Source organism: Atractosteus spatula, chromosome 5 (genome assembly GCF_055471065.1).
Source record: "Atractosteus spatula isolate fAtrSpa1 chromosome 5, fAtrSpa1.hap1, whole genome shotgun sequence".
In the NCBI taxonomy this organism is placed as follows: Eukaryota; Metazoa; Chordata; class Actinopteri; order Semionotiformes; family Lepisosteidae; genus Atractosteus; species Atractosteus spatula.
The window spans coordinates 3,439,023-3,448,811 of NC_142710.1; the positions used below are offsets into that span (position 1 = coordinate 3,439,023).

At 45.1% G+C, this 9,789-nt stretch overlaps 1 non-coding gene across 1 annotated transcript; it reads right to left on the reverse strand.

The window, feature by feature from the left end:
- Positions 1-835: 835 nt before the first annotated feature.
- On the reverse strand, positions 836-908 carry trnam-cau (transfer RNA methionine (anticodon CAU)). Its single transcript has one exon. It is a non-coding gene; the product is annotated as a tRNA-Met (tRNA).
- Positions 909-9,789: the final 8,881 nt, after the last annotated feature.

Genomic DNA, 9,789 nt, shown 5'->3' on the forward strand with positions numbered 1-9,789 from the left:
TCATTTAAAAAAAATCATTTTTCAATCTCCACTTTGTGATTTGATGAAATTGAGTGTCTCTGTTTACTGTGCAACTGAATACATTTCATGTAGAAAAATGACGGTATGAGGAAAACACCGAGAGATGATATGAAAGCTTCTCTCATCCAGTGTCTTTCTGTGTTGTGTTACACTGTTGTCTTACTGGTTCAGTACAGTGTCATTGACACAGTGTTGTGTTAGTGTGTTCAGTACAGTAAAATTCTCACAGTGCTGTTACTGGTTCAGTGTTGTGATACTGTATTCAGTGCAGTGTCATTGACTGAAATGCTGTTTTCAGTTTTGTTTTGTTTTGTTGTGTTACTGTTATTGTGTTGTTATATTGTGCTACCGTCATCTGTTTGACCTTCCTCTCAGGGAAATTATAAAAACTCTACAGTTCGGACAACTACTCTGATATTCGATCTTAAATTAAGGTCTGCTTCTTTGACGGTCTTGTCATGCAAAGTGTGTCAGACCCAAGTGCTCGTTTATTAAAGTCCGAGATCCTGACTGATTTGACTTTATACCGATAATTAGCAGCAAATTAATGACAAAAAACACAAAACGCGAGAAAAAACTGCTGCACATACTGCACACATGTGGCCAGTCTTAATGAGCTGTGTGACCTGTTGCTGTCAGACGTGCTTCTGTGTTAAACGCACAAGAACAAAAACAGCCCGGAGACTCCGATCGACTAATGCGGCTGTGCTTTTCTCCCTTGGAAAGGTCACGCATTCCGCGAGGTAGACAAGAACACGCGTGTATGAGCGAACAGGAGCCGCCCGTGTCAGAAGAGCAAAAGAGACCACAGTCCTGCCCCGTGTGAGGATCGAACTCACGACCTTCAGATTATGAGACTGACGCGCTACCTACTGCGCTAACGAGGCCAGATGTGGTACTGCTCTTGAAAACGAGCCACTCAGGGATTTCAAGCGTCTGTTCCCTAATCTAGCGATGCTCCCTCATGGATATTGAATCCGCCTTTTGATCTCACCAATACTTTTTCTCCTTGATTCTGTTGCGAGTCCGTCTTTGAGATCTCACCTCGCACTAGTCCTTCTGGCTGAAGTGGCCTCCCTGCCTCAGCAGCGAGCCCTCGTCAGCCATCGACACGTCTTCGGCTCGCTTGGCCCTCCGACTCCCGATCTGCGGAGATGAGATTTCAGCAGAGAGCGCCGGAGCCGCACTTCATGTGGAGAGAAGATGAGCAGGAGGCGCGGCTGTTGAACGCTTGACAATCGCAAGGCGCGAATGTGGATACAGGAGACCTGTCAGCACACAGAGCTCTAAACTCACTCCTGGAGGAGGCAAGAGGACGCTCTACCAGCTGAGCTCACCCCCCTTTATTATTGGACATTATTTTTTTAATTAGTAACTTAATATGCAGGACACACTAATGTAGGATTCTGACTTTGTCGATCTGCTGTTTGTATATAAGTGAACGTCCCTCACTATTGAATTGATTGAATGATCGGTGGGTTAGGTTTTCTTCTGTTCACCACAGAAGTCCCGCCTCCGGCTCTGTCCCGATCCGAAGCAGTCGGTTCAGTTCGCTTGGGGTTCTGAGCTGGACTCGGACCTGAATGAGTTGTTCTATTCTTTCACAGGTAGCGTACAAAACTTTCAGGGGGACCTGTCACAGTCAATATTTTCAGAAACAAACATCATGAGTCACTGTTGATCGTGAACTAGATTTCAATAATGACACACGATTACATCTTTCAAATCCATTTAGAGCGGCGTCCGAGAGAATCATTTCAAATTGTTAAACAATCCACTAACCAGATTTCTCATAAGGGTCTACAGACGTCGAGGAGTGACGATCAGTTTCTCTTTTATGAAGAAAAATAATTTTATTGGAACAGAGGATAAAATGAGCAGTTAGAAAGTAATTAAACTGGTTCTGTGTGCCTCTTTGCTTTCCTCCTGTACTCTAAATCCTGATGTGATTGTGTTCCCAGCTGATTTAATTGTTGGAAATAAACAAAGGTCAAGTGTTACCTGGTGTCCTGTCCTGTCTCTTGAGTGTGACTGTGTGCAGTGTCTTGAGCAACGGGGTGGTTAGTTAGGTGAAGGGGGCTGCAGCTCATGTCCTCCAGTGCCCTGTTGCAGTGTGGGGTGTTGGCCAGAGCGCCCCCTAGTGGTCCTCCAGCACTAGGTCTAGCTGCAGCCTGCCTGTCCTGGAGGGAGGTCTCCTGTAGCAGGACTGAGTTGCCCACACTTGCCTGCTGGGCTCGGGAGCAGAGAGGGTGTCCCCAGCCCCGGTATTGGGGAGCCCTGGTCCAGTTGAGTCTTGTGGCGATGATGCTGAAAGGGAGAGAGGAATGGGGTTTAGTTGGAGATGGAGATTTGAATGGCCGTTCCTGAGGCGCCTCTCTGTCAGCCGACATTATCAGCAACCGGTCGAGTCCAAGCGCAGGATCACGAATGACGAGAACTGTGACACAGAGAGACTCCCTGTCAGATAAAATGATACGACAGACATGCAACCCAGTCAGATAGAAATTTAAATGTTAACAGAGACATTACACGCACAGCCTCACCTTCTCCTCCGCCAGCCGATCCCATCAGCCACCAGGACCCCACTACGGTCCTCGAGTATCACACTGGTATTAGAAATACAGCAAGACTCCGGCATTCAGATCTGTCGCAGATGCGCTGGGTTTTATAAGCAAAAAAATGTTTATGAAGAAGGCGGAATACTGCTGTGTATTTTCCTCATTTTTAGCCGCCACAGCCGGCTATACACAGTATGATAATATTGCAAATATCGTACTATTTTCCGCTGCAAACAATTTCTAATAGTTTCCAAACTATAAGGCAAACAATTCCTATATAACAATTCCTTATATATTCACACCTGAAGAAGGCTCCACGGCCGAAACGTTGTGTTCTCTTTCTTCGTCTTTTTCAGCATGGAATAAACCTATTACCTGTTCCTTATAGTTACAACATTTCATCTTAATATTCCATATTAAGTGGATTTAAAGATGATGAACAGTAGGAAAGCAGATTAAATGAAGACAGAAAAAGCTAAAGATCCTACTTTTCTTTACGGGATGTGTCCCTCATTGATTTCTAGTCCCCAATGGATTTCTAGCCCATCGCCTTAACCACTCGGCCACGACTACGCGAACATCACTTTAAATCTGTTTTAAATCCACTTCATATGGAACATTAATGTGGAGCATAACTGAAGGGAATTATTGGTAGTTGACTACCCCTTTGGAATAGTAGTCAGATTAGTGGGGAAAGGAAATGTATATAAGATCTCTCTCCCTGCTTCAGAAACTGTCATCACACTGCAGAGAAGTTACACGTGTCCATACGCGCTTCTGACAGGAATCGCAATAACAGCGCAGACCTTCCTCGCAGGGAAATTATAAAAACTCTACAGTTCGGACACCTACTCTGATATTCGATCTTAAATTAAGGTCTGCTTCCTTTGACGGTCTTGTTATGCAAGGAGTGTTAGACCCAAGTGCTCGTTTATTAAAGTCCGAGATCCTGACTGATTTGACTTTATACCGATAATTAGCAGCAAATTAATGAAGAAAACAGAAACACGAGAAAAAAACTGCTGTACACATGTGGCCAGTCTTAAATGAGCTGTGTGATTTGCTGCTCTCAGACGTGCTTCTGTGCTAAACGCACAAGGACAAAAACAGCCCGGAGACTCCGATCGAGTACTGGGCTGTGCTTTTCTCCCTTGGAAAGGTCACGCATTCCACGTGCAAGAACACGCGTGCATGAGCGAACATGATCCGTCATGAATCATTATTTTTAAAACGCGCGAGTGGACACCGAGCATCATAGCGAGAAATCGAACCGTGTTTTTCGCGGACTAAACATGTCGTATTGGGCGTGGAAGAGAAGAACACGCGTGTGTGTGAGTGAACGTCTCACGCCCCATCTGTGAAGAGCCCAAAACAGCATCGATCCCACCCCCGTGTGAGGATCGAACTCACGATCTTCAGAGTACGAGACTAACGCGCTACCTACTGCGCTAATGAGGATGGAAGAAGGGTGAACTCTAGGTCATGTCGAAATGAACATTATTTCTATGAACATTATTTCCGTGTGACTGTTGCAACTCAGACCATATTCCCCCAAAAGATTAAAACGCCGGGCTGAAGAAAAGGGAAGATCTCATCTTCATAACTCACCGGTAAAGAGACCAGAACACCACGCGAAGTCATATAAAGCGCATTAAACTGATGACCACAAAACTTTGAAACGTACATCAGGCAAACAACGTTCGGAAATGGAGTAAAAAGCAAGCGTGAGTTATGACCAAGCAGTCTGAGTGTGGATCGTGTCGTGGGTGACGGGGGAAAAGTCTCTCCCACTTTCATCATTCCATCCCGGAGCGGATTAGAAAGGAGACAGAAATGAAAGCGGTTTTCCTCTGAGCGTCTTCCAGGCTGTAATACGTGCGCTGTCTGTTCACGGGCGACGTGGCGGACTGACCGCTGTGGCCACCAGGTGTCGCCAAAGACAAGTCAACACTGGAATGAACGAGCCAGAGCTCAGTATCTGGTGTTTCTTCGTTTCGTAGTTTCTGTTCGTAACAATAGTGCGTGTAGGAGAAATGAAAGTAAGAAATTAGCTGTAAAATACATTTAATGTTTCAAAATATCTCATGGTATAAATGAACAATTTCAGTTCATTTAAGTGATTCTACCTTGTGATAATCATGATAATACAGTTACACAGCGTATCAAATACTGTGTTGATATTTGTATTCCAAATAAAAGAATTAAGTCATGCCCCAGTCAAAAACCATGGTTCAATAATAAAATCAAAGCCAAGCTGAAGGAGCGGTCTGTGGCCTTCAACTCTGGAGACCCTCGGCTGTACAGGAAAGCCAGGTGTGACCTGGAGAGGGCCGTCAGACATGCGAAAAGGGACGACAGAGACAGGCTTTAATCACAATGTGGGGGCATTAACACAGCGCACCTCTGGAATGGCCTGAGGGCTGTCACTAATTATAAAGGACAAATGGGTGTTAAAACAACAGCTGATGATTCATTGCCTGACCAACTAAACAACTTCTATGCCAGGTCTGATGCTCACAACACAGACCCTTCACCCAGAATGCCCAGTGAGCCTGGGGAGTTTGTGCTGCAGCTGTCTGAACAGGAGGTACGGAGAGCTTTCGGACAGGTGGAGCCACACAAGGCTGCGAGCCCTGATGGCCTCACCTCCTGTGTTTAAAAGGCAGGCAGAGCACAGCTGCCCCCTGTCTTCACTGTAATATCTAACATGTCACTATCCCTGTCTACTGTCCCACTGTGCTTCAAGAGGACTACTATCATGCCCCTGCCTAAAGCTACCAAGGTGTCATGTCTGAATGACTACCGCCCGGTGGCACTCACCTCAGTAGTCATGAAGTGCCACCGGCACAGAAGAAACTGGTGAGGGGACACATCAGCAGTATTGTCCCGGACTCCCTGGACCTCCTGCAGTTTGCTTATAGGAATAATAGGTCAGTGGATGATGCTGTCTCACTGTCCCTTCACACCACCTGGACAAGAGGAGCACCTGTGCCAGGATGTTATTTATTGACTTCAGCTCAGCCTTCAACACAACTGTGCCAGGCAGGGGTGGCACACCAGGGTCCAGGGGTCTGGACCTCAACAACTCCATCTGCAACTGGGTCCTGGACTTCCTGACAGGCAGACCCCAAGTGGTGAGGACTGGAATCAAAACCTCATCCCCTCTGATCCTCAACACAGGGGGACACACTGCTGCCTGAGCCCCTGGCTGTATTCTCCATTTACACACGACTGTGTGGCCAGATTTAACAGCAACCGCATCACCAAGTCTGCTGATGACACCACAGTCATCGGTCTTATCAGCAACAGTGATGAAACGTGATGGAGTGGTGCCACAACAACAACCTCACACTTCACATCGCCAAAACATAAGAGATTATAGTGGACTTCAGGAGGCACAGAGGACGTCACACACCCATAATCATTCAGGGGGCTCCAGTTGAAACTGTCAGCACCTTCAGGTTCCTCGGCCTCCAGATCACTGAGAGGCTGAGCTGGCCAGAGAACACTGCTGCCATCCTCACTAAAGCCCACCAGCGCCTTCACTTCTTGAGACAGTTAAGGAAGTGGGGGATGAGCAAGACAACACTCACCAATCTTTACCGTATTACGGATGGTATGGTGGAGCCACAGGACAGGACAGAACAGCCATACAGAGGGTTGTGAGGTCTGCCCAGAAAATCACTGGGACCGAGCTACTCTCCATCGACCAGATAGATCTCCACCACTGCCACAACTGGGCTCGAGCTATACTTCGGGACCCAATTCACCCAGGCCATGATCTGTTTTCACCCCTGGGGTCTGAGAGATGGATTTTGAATAGATTCAGAAACAGTGTCTTCCCCCAAGCAGCCCGCATCTTAAACAGCTCATATTCGCACCTGCACTGTAAAGTACTGCGCTGTCTGCACTGTGTCCTGTCTTGGCTGTATTAAAACGTCTATTGTCATTTTATTGTCCATGTCTGTTTGTCATTTGTGCCTATTTTTTTTTTCTGTACTGTTACTGGTTACAGCTGAACGAGTAAGCATTCCACTACACTTGTTGTATATGGCAAATAAAAAAATCTTGAATCAAAAATTCATAAACGATTTCAGCAGCTTGCTCTTTATTACGTTTCATATTCCTCACAGTCATGTACAGTATATACATATTCATATGCTGTAGACTGTATATATATATAGTTTCTCATATACGAGTGTAATTTGGGCTTGAAACATGTCATCTGGTAATGGAGCGAACAGCCGGCGATACCGGACAGCCCTTCCCTCCTGTGAGTCCTGTTGAAGCGAAGCTCTGCTGTGCTGTGCTGTACTCTCACCCGCTGGGTGCTCGGCACTAACTGGATTACGTAATAATGGGTTGAAAGGGACACATTCTGATGTGGGTTTAATTAAGATTGACACCTGTGTGTTAGAAAATAAATAATCAATAAAATACATCGCAGACGTTCTCCTGTTTTAACAGGTTTCCCGTGGAAGGGTTAAGTTACAGCTGTATAAATTGAAAACGTGGCGGTGAGATGTCACACAGATGTTACAACGGTTAACGCAAAGTCCACACAACATTGCAAGTGAGACAGGAGTCTGTCCTCTCTAGTACATAGAGTGCAAAAGTTGGAAGATGCGGGCATCGATCCCGTTACCTCTCGCAAACTAAGCAAGTGCTCTACCATTTGAGTTAATCCCCCTCAAATTAACTCAAATTAATTTTCAAAAACCTTTTAAGAGTTGGCGGGTTTCACCTTTGGAGTAGTAGTTAGATTAGTCGGAAAAAGGAAATTCGTATAACATCTCTCCACATTTTCCATTCTCATTTCTGTGAAGAATCATATTAACAGGCTGAACTGTAAACACCAGCCCTGAGAGGAAGTAAACAGGAAACAGAGCTCAAGACCAATGACAGACATGTGCTCCTCATTAATATAGTGGTGAGTATCCCTGCCTGTCACATGGGAGACTGGGGTTCGATTCCCTGATGGGGGAGACGGGTAACTTTTTAACCACCTCACTACAGTTTAAAAAAAACAACGTTTGTTTAAAAGTTCATCTGAAGAATAAACAACTCCATTAATTGTTATTTTATTGGATTTCTAATCCATCGCCTTAACCACTAGGCCACGACTACACACACAACCCCTAACCGGCCTCCTACGACATGTTTCCAGCCCTGACTCTGAGCAAGTCCGACTGTGGAGATTTCCCACAGACCTGAGACGGGCCAGTGTCTAAATCAGGGCGGGGGAGGGACACACTCTGTCCCACGAATCGCACTCGATCTCACTGGCAGGAGAGAGGGGAGAAAGGTGGGCTCGTTCGTCTAGGGGTGTGATTCTCGCTTCGAGTGCGAGAGGTCCCGGGTCCAAATCCCGGACGAGCCCCTGTGTGTGCTCTTCCTCCACTTCCACTATCCTGCACCCTGACATCGCTGTCTCCCGTGAACATGACTGCAGGAGCCTCGTGAGGACTCCTCACGGGCACAGCGAGAGCTCGAGTCCCTGTCTGAGCCTGGATCCTTCATCTTCCTCACCGTGTGCCGCTTCCTCCCCTCCTGCCGGGCACCGTCACTGCCCTCACGAACTCCAATAATCAAAAAAGAATTTCTAGCTATTATTTATAAAGACACATAAGTGAAACTATTCCAGACGAAATTTTATATTCATTTTCTCGATTGATTTTTCAGAACAAACAGAGTATCACATGGCACCATGAACAACATGGAAAAAATGTGAACAATCATCACGTCACGACATACTTGGTAGTTAAAAAAAAACTGCAACAATTCAACAATAATATAAAAACTGGAAGAAAGGAGAAGAAAAATGAAAGCAGAGTCTAAACCACAAGCCTCTGTCTGAGGAGGCCAGTGTCTCTTCGACGCCATAGAATTGAATCAGTAGGAAATGGTATAAAGCTTACTTCGATAAATGTCAGAACCTCTGGCTGTGCTACCGACACTACTCCCTCTTCAGCACTACTAACATCTGCAAAAGAGGCTATTTCAGCTTTTTTGTTGAGGTTTTAAATGCTGAAAAGTGCTTTCAATTTTGCATGGCCCAAGAGAAAACAAACGACGTTCTCATCTGCTCTCGGATGTTTCATCTTCATTTGTTACAGGAGAGTGTTACAAGAAATACAGAAATTTTAAAAAAATCAAATTCAGGCAGATATTCGAAAAGCTTTTAAGAGTAGACTGAAGCAGTTGTCATATTTTGGACTGCTGTTTTAGTTCTAAATAGAGATTCGAGTACTTCTAATATTCAATTACACATTAAATACTTTCAGAGAGAACACTATTGAAAACAGTGTATGTGAGAAGCGTGATTTGGACTCACGCCTGTAGGACAGCCTTCACTGGGATCAAAGACACGCTTTTGCCCTGGAGCTCTCTGATTGGCTTTGATAATGTAGGGAAAGAGCCAATCAGCTGTTTCCAAACCTTAAACAGTGACATTGGAGTATTTCCACCCAGAGATGATATGAAAGATTCTCTTATCCATATCTTAGACATTACCAGTGTCTTTTTGTGCTGTGTTACAGTGTTGTGTTACTGGTTCAGTACAGTGTTATTCTCATAATGTTGTGTTATTGTATTCAGTGCAGTGTAACTGACACAGTGTTGTGTTACTGGTTCAGTACAGTGTTACAGTGTTTTGTTACTGGTTCAGTACAGTGTCATTGTTACAGTGTTGTGATACTGTTTTCAGTTTTGTTTTGTTGTGTTACTGTTATTGTGTTGTTTTATTGTGCTACAGTCATCTGTTTGACCTTCCTCTCAGGGAAATTATAAAAACTCTACAGTTCGGACAACTACTCTGATATTCGATCTTAAATTAAGGTCTGCTTCTTTGACGGTCTTGTCATGCAAAGTGTGTTAGACCCAAGTGCTCGTTTATTAAAGTTCGAGATCCTGACTGATTTGACTTTATACCGATAATTAGCAGCAAATTGACAAAGAAAACACAAAACGCGAGAAAAAACTGCTGCACATACTGCACACATGTGGCCAGTCTTAAATGAGCTGTGTGATCTGTTGCTGTCAGACGTGCTTCTGTGTTAAACACAGAAGGAGAAAACAGCCCGGAGACTCCGATCGAGCAATGCGGCTGTGCTTTTTCCCCTTGGAAAGGTCACGCATTCCACGAGGTAGGTAAGAACACGAGTGTATGAGCGAACAGGAACCGCCTGTGTCAGATGAGCAAAAAAAGTAC